The sequence below is a fragment of the Aegilops tauschii genome, unplaced genomic scaffold (assembly GCF_002575655.3).
Source record: "Aegilops tauschii subsp. strangulata cultivar AL8/78 unplaced genomic scaffold, Aet v6.0 ptg001262l_obj, whole genome shotgun sequence".
In the NCBI taxonomy this organism is placed as follows: Eukaryota; Viridiplantae; Streptophyta; class Magnoliopsida; order Poales; family Poaceae; genus Aegilops; species Aegilops tauschii.
In genome coordinates, this window is record NW_027333463.1 from 18433 (window position 1) to 27769 (window position 9337).

General features: G+C 35.4%; 5 non-coding genes across 5 annotated transcripts; 3 read left to right on the plus strand and 2 right to left on the minus strand.

Annotated features, from left to right (window-relative positions):
* Positions 1–1263: 1263 nt before the first annotated feature.
* Positions 1264–1351, minus strand: TRNAS-UGA (transfer RNA serine (anticodon UGA)). Its single transcript has one exon. It is a non-coding gene; the product is annotated as a tRNA-Ser (tRNA).
* Positions 1352–2175: 824 nt separating this feature from the next.
* On the plus strand, positions 2176–2246 carry TRNAG-GCC (transfer RNA glycine (anticodon GCC)). The gene has a single exon. It is a non-coding gene; the product is annotated as a tRNA-Gly (tRNA).
* A 2479-nt stretch (positions 2247–4725) lies between these two features.
* Positions 4726–4797, plus strand: TRNAT-GGU (transfer RNA threonine (anticodon GGU)). The gene has a single exon. It is a non-coding gene; the product is annotated as a tRNA-Thr (tRNA).
* Positions 4798–5302: 505 nt separating this feature from the next.
* TRNAY-GUA (transfer RNA tyrosine (anticodon GUA)) lies at positions 5303–5384 on the plus strand. Its single transcript has one exon. It is a non-coding gene; the product is annotated as a tRNA-Tyr (tRNA).
* Positions 5385–8426: 3042 nt separating this feature from the next.
* On the minus strand, positions 8427–8497 carry TRNAC-GCA (transfer RNA cysteine (anticodon GCA)). Its single transcript has one exon. It is a non-coding gene; the product is annotated as a tRNA-Cys (tRNA).
* Between the last annotated feature and the right edge of the window lie 840 nt (positions 8498–9337).

Genomic DNA, 9337 nt, shown 5'->3' on the forward strand with positions numbered 1-9337 from the left:
GGGGGGGAAGTTCTAGATACTTTTCCGTACTTTGTATCTGGCGTACTTCACCTAATTTCCTCCGCAGTCTTAGGCTTCGGTGGCATTTATCACGCGCTTCTGGGACCCGAGACTCTTGAGGAATCTTTTCCATTCTTTGGTTATGTCTGGAAAGATAGAAATAAAATGACTACAATTTTGGGTATTCACTTAATTTTGTTAGGTCTAGGTGCTTTTCTTCTAGTACTCAAGGCTCTTTATTTTGGCGGTGTATATGATACCTGGGCCCCTGGGGGGGGAGATGTAAGAAAAATTACCAATTTGACCCTTAGCCCCAGTGTTATATTTGGTTATTTACTAAAATCTCCTTTTGGTGGAGAAGGGTGGATTGTTAGTGTAGATGATTTAGAAGATATAATTGGTGGGCATGTATGGTTGGGTTTTATTTGTGTATTTGGCGGAATTTGGCATATTTTAACCAAACCCTTCGCATGGGCTCGCCGTGCATTTGTATGGTCTGGAGAAGCTTACTTGTCTTATAGTTTAGCTGCTTTATCTGTCTTTGGTTTTATCGCTTGTTGTTTTGTATGGTTCAATAATACAGCTTATCCGAGTGAGTTTTATGGACCCACCGGGCCAGAAGCTTCTCAAGCTCAAGCATTTACTTTTCTAGTTAGAGACCAGCGTCTTGGAGCTAATGTGGGATCCGCTCAAGGACCCACAGGTTTAGGTAAATATCTAATGCGTTCCCCAACTGGGGAGGTTATCTTTGGAGGGGAAACTATGCGTTTTTGGGACCTTCGTGCTCCATGGTTAGAACCTCTAAGGGGCCCCAACGGTTTGGACTTGAGTAGGTTGAAAAAAGACATACAACCTTGGCAAGAACGACGCTCAGCAGAATATATGACCCACGCTCCTTTAGGCTCTTTAAATTCCGTGGGTGGCGTAGCTACCGAGATCAATGCAGTTAATTATGTCTCTCCTAGAAGTTGGTTATCAACTTCTCATTTTGTTCTAGGATTCTTCTTTTTTGTGGGCCATTTATGGCATGCAGGAAGAGCCCGAGCTGCTGCAGCAGGTTTTGAAAAGGGAATCGATCGTGATTTGGAACCTGTTCTTTACATGAACCCTCTTAACTAAGATTTTCTTATTTATACCTGTTCTACTTTTTTTCTGTTCTGGCTCGGTTATTCCATCTAGCCGAGCCATTCATTCCTTTTTATGAAAGAAAGATAAGGGACAGAAAAAAAAAAATGAAAGAAACAAACGTATTCAATAAGCAAAAGGAGAGAGAGGGATTCGAACCCTCGATAGTTCCTAGAACTATACCGGTTTTCAAGACCGGAGCTATCAACCACTCAGCCATCTCTCCACAGCCTAATCCTTATTTTACTCCTACAAATAGAACATAGCCATATAAAAAATAAAAAGATTTATTAGCCTCTAGAAAGATATCAGATACAAGTTCCTTTTCGATATATCTCTGTATACTGTATACACGGATACAGGATCCGCTATACCCGCTTGTGAAATAAAGAGTAAATAATCTCTTCTCACCCCCATATCCAAATAAAAAAGCGGTTTAAGTAATAAATTTGAATTAAAGAGAAGAATCAATGGATTCATGATTAAACCCCTCCTACTTCTTGTATTTTTTTACAATTTTGGTTTAAGTGAGGGATCAAATATGTAGTCAACTTTATTTGATGGTAGCTTGGAGGATTAGAAATATGACTATTGCTTTCCAATTAGCTGTTTTTGCATTAATTGCGACTTCCTCAGTCTTAGTAATTAGTGTACCCCTTGTATTTGCTTCTCCTGATGGTTGGTCAAATAATAAAAATGTTGTATTTTCCGGTACATCGTTATGGATTGGACTAGTCTTTCTCGTAGCTATTCTGAATTCTCTCATTTCTTAAATTAAATTTGGTTAATATTTATTAACCCCATAAAAAAGAAATAATAAAGGCCATTTCTTCTAAAAAATTAGAATAGTGAGACGTATTAAAACGCAATTTGCGTTCCGAATTGCTAGCTCTTCTCTTTCAGTATTATGAAATTCCATTCCCATTAGAATATTCATTCACAGATAATAAAAAAAGGAAAACTCTAATATAATAGAAAATGAAATGAAACGGTCGACCCAGACATAGAAGGTCGACCCAGGCGGATATACGCTATAAAATATATACCGTAGCGAGCGTAGTTCAATGGTAAAATATCTCCTTGCCAAGGAGAAGATACGGGTTCGATTCCCGCCGCTCGCCCGCTTAATTTATCAAAGTACTATGATAAAAAGTTTAGTCTAGTTAACTGTTTAACTACTTATATTAAATTAAGTATTAATTAGGTGTTAGTCTAGTGCCGTATCCCTTACTATCTTACCCTTCCTTTGCATCCCACTCAAAAAAGAGGGCGCTCCGGAGGCAGAAATAGAACTCGCCAACAGAGCTCCAAAAATTGGGTATTAACTGAGACAAACAACGGGCAAACTTTTTTTAAAGGGAAGAGAGAGGTAGACTGTCCCTTTCGTTTCATTTTTATTTTCTGCAGGGTAGGGAGAAGCCTTGCGCCTTCTTTTTTTGAAGGCAAGTGACTTCGCAAACTGCTCAATTTTGCCCTCTAGGGCCGGGAACTAATGAATAAAAAAGGGTTGGATACGCCCCTCTACCATATCTAGAGAAATAGAATAGTCCTTTTATACAGACTGCTAAGTGCGGAGACGGGAATCGAACCCGTGACCTCAAGGTTATGAGCCTCGTGAGCTACCAAACTGCTCTACTCCGCTCTGGAGTACCAGAAACTGGTGGACAAAAAAGGCTTGAATACAAGCCTCTAACATGTCTAGACAAAGAGAATACTCCTTTTATACAGAATGGAGCGGGTAGCGGGAATCGAACCCGCATCGTTAGCTTGGAAGGCTAGGGGTTATAGTCGACGTTGGTTGATTATTTTTAACGTCTCTAATTCAAAACCGAACATGAAATTTTGATTTCATTCGGCTCCTTTATGGATATTCTCACCACTTAACATCTATGTCAGCTTTTCTATTTGAATGGAACCAAAGCTCTCCGCTTTCTAGATGATCCTTATAGAGTAGGAGATAGAAATTCTATCTAAATCCATCTAATCTACTTACTTCGTTCCCTAATTTCATTCAAGAGATCCTGAGGAAAAAGAATTGGGTTTCCACCGAGCTTAAACAATATGCGGATGGTTCTAGTAAACCAAAACTATCGTTTTTTAGCTATTTGGCTTCCTTATTCCTTATTTAAGAAGATTTAGTTACGATTGGAAATCAACTTTTTTGTATCTTCATCCATAGATCCTTTACTCATATTTCAAAATTGGAATACTTAATCCAATGCAAAATTATGCTTCGCGACTCTGTACTCATAATCCTATTTTTATTTTGGATGCAATTTAAATTAGTCTTTGGATACAAATCGCCAGAATGTATATTCTTCCTCAATATGCTATTGAGAGGAAAAGGATTTAATCCTTTATAAGAACTAAAGTTTTCATCGGAATATAAAAATAAAAAACTTAAGGATGCCTTAAGTATATCATTTCAAATTCAGTTATTATATAGAACGAATCACACTTTTACCACTAAACTATACCCGCTACATTGTAGATTATGGTATAAATGGTACCCTTTGTCAAGGATAGCCATTTGACAAGAAGGCTAATTCCCCCTTATTGAATCAGATGGAGAAGGTTCATGACACTGAGCCGTTGGTACTTCTACTTCGATCGCTCGCCTTTACTTTAGGATTTAGATAGCCCCTCTGGTCTGTAAAAAAAATCTTTTCTTACCATGCTAATAGCGCCTGAACCAAATGTATTTATTTTGATTAGGATCCTATTCTACGGTTACGACTACAATAATAATTATTTACTTTGCAAGGACGTAAGTGTGTCAGACTGCTAAATTGTTTTATTATTCCTACAATATAAACTAGGGGATATAGGGGGTAACACTGTCCCTATAAATTCCTTTTTCCTTTTCTTTTTTGTCCAGAATTGAACAAAAAAGAAATTATGGAAGATGTTTTCTTCCCCCATTAAGTCCGAGCCATAGAGTAAGAGTGAGATGAGTTTTCCAAATTCATCATAGACTTTCCCTATGGCTTGATAGAAGTAAGCAGCAAAGAGTCGTAACTTAAAGAAAAAAACGGACAGGGCCGACAGATTTACCTGATGTAAAGAAGATCCTAAAAGTCTCTGATTAGTCGACTCTCTCCATTTAACACTTTCCTCTCTCTCCTTTTTTCCACTGACTCAATTCTAGTTTATTAGATTCTTGTTTAAAAGAATGAAAAAAGTTCAATAGAACTAAGAACACATAAAAAATAGCATAGAGGATCAAGGCCATTACCAAAAGTTCCTCCCAAGGATCCTATATCCTATTGGGTATCTGTTCCCCGCCTTTTCCCGCTAGGATCGGAAATCTTATATTTTCCATATCCATATACCGTTGAATCCTTGGGGTTCCAGAATCCGCCTATTTTACTAGTCTTCGGAAACGGAAAACCCTGAACCAAGAAGAGTTGGATATGTTATGTAGGGTATGTTTTTTTTTTATTAATTTTATTTTGAGCTCTCAAGATATCGATATATACATATACAATCTCTACATAATGTCTCTCTCTCTATCTCTATATATTATATATATAATATGTACATTATGCAGTAGACCCATAATGGGAAATCCAAGTGGCTAATTTTTGAATTAAATAAAAAGCCCTTTTAACTCAGTGGTAGAGTAATGCCATGGTAAGGCATAAGTCATCGGTTCAAATCCGATAAAGGGCTTTTTAAATTAGTGGTAGAGTAATCTCGTGCTAAGACGTAAGTCGTTGGTTCGAATCTGATAGAGTACTTTTCTACTAAATTGATTCACTTTTGTTCTTTGTTTTTGAACTTTCTCTATATTTTTAGAGAATTTTATGACTTAGTGCGGGATGGATGCATTTTTGGTCTGAACACTAAATGAAGCACGGAGAATTAATCTATAACGATCAACTAAAAAAAATCCTAGATGAAAACATAACAGAAAAGTTGGAAAAACTCTTTGCTTTGGATCTATTTATACTTTTCGAGTATATTGACAATTCCAAAAAACTGCTCATACTATGATTATAGTATAATCACGAGCGGTTGTATATGGCCCTATCGTCTAGTGATGCCCCTATCGTCTAGTGGTTCAGGACATCTCTCTTTCAAGGAGGCAGCGGGGATTCGACTTCCCCTGGGGTAGGGAGTATTATGAAAGGAGGTTAATCATAGATTAGCAAAAACCCTAGAATAAATTCTTCCTGGGTCGATGCCCGAGTGGTTAATGGGGACGGACTGTAAATTCGTTGACAATGTCTACGCTGGTTCAAATCCAGCTCGGCCCAAACCAAAAATCTAGGGCTTCGTGAGTATGAACTAAATCCTTTTGTTTTTCTTCCATAAAATAAAATGTCTGATCTATAGAAATAAAAGATAAAGAAAAAAGGGAAATTTTTTTTTTCTAATCCATATCTCTCTCATTCCTTTCTTACAAACAAAAGAGTTTTTCTTATTGAAGGCTGGATTATTATCCATTTTTAGTGATAAAAAATCACGACATACTAGTTATGTCACTCTCACTATACCCACGTATAATATAATATGTGGGTATGTAGTATATGATTCGTCTATTTCTTAGAGTACGAAAGACGAATCGAATCTTCTTATGGTTCTATTTAAGAATGGGTATGCCATACACCCCGCGGGGATTGTAGTTCAATTGGTCAGAGCACCGCCCTGTCAAGGCGGAAGCTGCGGGGTTCGAGCCCCGTCAGTCCCGAACTAGGGTTCAATGAATGGAGAAATTGATATTTCCTTTTTCCATGAAAAAAAGGGGCAGGGAGCAAGATCAAATACCCACAGGGCACCCTTACTTCACTTTTTTATTTTGCATCCCTCATTAAAGAGGGAGGGAAGGCATATAGGAATTTTTTTTCACTACTCCCGATCGATAAAGATAAAGAAAGACACACATACGATATGTGGATTAGTAGAATTTAGGATATTATATTACTCTATCTTTCTTTATGATGATACCATCCTCATCTTAATTTCCTATTCCACTCTTATGGAATAGAGTACCGGTATTTTACCGGAATCCATACATAAATCGTATTCCCTTTTTATTTCAGACCTCTTTTCCCCATCTCACTTCTACTGCTTATTTGGATGTCTATGTGACCCATAGAAAGTTGGTCATATAATACATACATAATTGTATGTATAACTATAAGAAAAAGGAAGGGAAATTGTATAAGATTAAGAAAGTAGAAGATTAAGAAAGCTCGTGGGTTAGAGATATAGAAAAGAAAAAGTAGAAAAGGATTAAAAAAGAGGGAATTCCTAATCCAATCAAAAACCCATTTTGGTCTTAGTGTGGATAGAGGATCTTCCTATGTTATACTATATAACTCTCATCCGTGAAATATAACTCTCATCCATGAATTGATTTGATAGATCCGATATTCATAATATTGAATTGATTCAGTATTATCAGAATGCAAGCCCTACCCTTGAATTTACAAGATACCCCTTTTTCCTCTCCATGGGATTACATCCCGAGTTATTGTGAAAATAAAAATAAAGAGGTTATGGAAGTCAATATTCTCGCATTTATTGCTACTGCACTGTTCATTCTAGTTCCTACTTCTTTTTTACTTATTATTTATGTAAAAACAGTCAGCCAAAATAATTAATTGGAATTCCAATTAATCATTGAAGAAATTAAAAAGGGATTAAATAAAAAAAATCCAAGTCTTAAATGAAAGGATCTGGTTGGAATCTTAAAGTGTGGTAGAAAGAACTACATATAGTTTTTTCTACGACACTTTAGATTCTTTCTATTATATTATCTTTGAATCTACATAGAATAGATTAGTAGATTGAAATAGTTAAGTAGTCTAATTCAATTTCTTTTTCATTGCATCCACTTAATTTCAATCAGGTCAAAATAAAAAAATCTAAGACAATTCTTGACCAAAGAATCCATGGAAGGAAAGAAAAATAATATTAAGAATAGACTATAGTAAAAAGTAAAAGGAAATGGAAAATGTGTGATATGCCGTGAATAGTTCCGTGAAGAAAGTCGAATTTTCTTATGTATAGAACTTTTTTTAACCATTCGTCATTTCTAGTAGAAATTATGAATTGGTATAATGGCTCTTTCTTACATTACAACTTACAATACAAGAGTTTCTTACAGGAGTGAAACAAAACTAAAGAAAAAGATTAAAGAATAACGTTTGACAAAATGATTAATGCAAAATGATCCATTAATGAAAAGAATTGATACAACAATTTGATTACTTAATCAATTAGTAGTATCCCTAGAGTCCACTCCTTCCCCATACCTACTAGTGAAAGAGAAAATGTAAAGACTACCATTAAAGCAGCCCAAGCGAGACTTACTATATCCATCTAAATTATGTCTCCTATTTCTATGAAGGGATTATTCTATTCTACTATTGATCAATAATCATAGTGGAATCAAGGGTACAGAGTCAAAAAGGGATTCCGCCCTAAGGCCATGGATCAATCAGTTCAAGGAATTTACTCCTAACAAATTCTTATAGGAATTCTGGTAGAATTAGAGAGCATTAAAATACGATACTATAGCCCTTTTTTCCTTAAAAAAGAAAGAGTACGGGAATGATGTCCTGAATAGAAGAAGCGGGAATAGGAAGATTTTTTATTCCTTTTGTTACTCTTTTTTTTTTTTAAGCAAAGGACGCCCGAATATACCATAAAATTAACGATAGATAAATATTTATTGGATACCTACCTTACCTAATGTTTTATTTTTGACCTAAACCCTGCAGCCTTGCTTTGTATCATTCTATGAAAGAATGAAGAGGAAGAGATTTTATCCATAACACAACTCCTAAATTGATTTTTTGATCGACCTATTTAATCTGATTCTCGTTAGAATTAAAATTAAGTAGTCCTTACTTTAGTGTATGTAGGTAACATAAGATGTACGATAAAAAAATGTATAATAATTAGTAAGTCTTGATATTCTTTCGTGGAGTCCCTTCTTGAATCTTAGATTGAAAAAAAAAAAGAATGCCCCTTAGGGACCTTTCTTTGGATACCAAGATTTCTGACATCTTATCCTCGTATTTTAAAATTATCAAATCGAATCTCAATTAAGAACCAATTCAAATTCATATAATAAAAGAATAAGGAAACACTACCTCACCCCTATTGATAACCATTTTGGCCACTACCGTCAAACAAACCCTAACCCTAGTTTGAGGATAGAACTATGGTATGGTTTCTCTAAACCCAGTATCGGCAGGCCCAGTTACTCTCTTGCCCGAACTTATGCGAAGTAAAAATTGATCGAATTCGATCAGCACTATAAAAAAAACCTAAGTATTTTATTGATCAGGCGGCACCCAGATTTGAACTGGGGATAAAGGATTTGCAGTCCCCTGCCTTACCGCTTGGCCATGCCGCCAAAAATCCGATCAAAAATCTAGAAAACAGCAAGTATTCATCCACGTTTTCTTACGAAAGCCCCTTTTATTTTGAATATAATTCTACTTACTTTTTTCCAATCTTTTTCAAAAAATCTATCCTGCTTTTTTTGATCCAGTTTCTATTATTCTCCTCGATAGATTCTATCTTAAAACATACATTGTTAACACAATAAAACTTCCATTTCTTTCTATTGAGATGAAAAAGAAGAAAAAGTGGATTTCTATTCACAGGCTGCAAAATTCAGAATAAATTGGAACCGTTAACTAGAATTCTCTTTTTTTTATTGCAGTAGTGAACTACTCTTAAATCGGTATTATCTCCCCCCCCTTCAATGGCATAATAAAATAGTATGACTTTATGCTTAATCCGTGTATAGGTAAACTTTAGGTCCGAACAGCATTATTATCCAAAGATCCCCTTTATGTACATATCTCTATGGAGAATCATGCTTTAATTTTTAAAAGTATTAAATTAAATATCTTGAATAAAAAAAGGAAATTTGCTCTGATATAGAGTATAACCTTACTATCTTGGCCTACCCAAGTGAAATTACGATAAAAGAAAAGCATGGATATGGGGAGAGGTGGATAACTAGATTGGCATGTACTTAAAAAAGGGACTTACTTGATTTTAGAATTCCACAATGAAATACTGAATTTTCTAGTAATTATACTACTCCGATCCGAAATAAAAAAGAACCCTCAAATTATTTGAGAAATTAAAGTAAGCACGCTATTCTAATCGAAGTAAAGTCAAACTTTCTAGTATATTATATTACGGCTTTATTACATTCATAGAAAGGAGATAAAATGAGAAA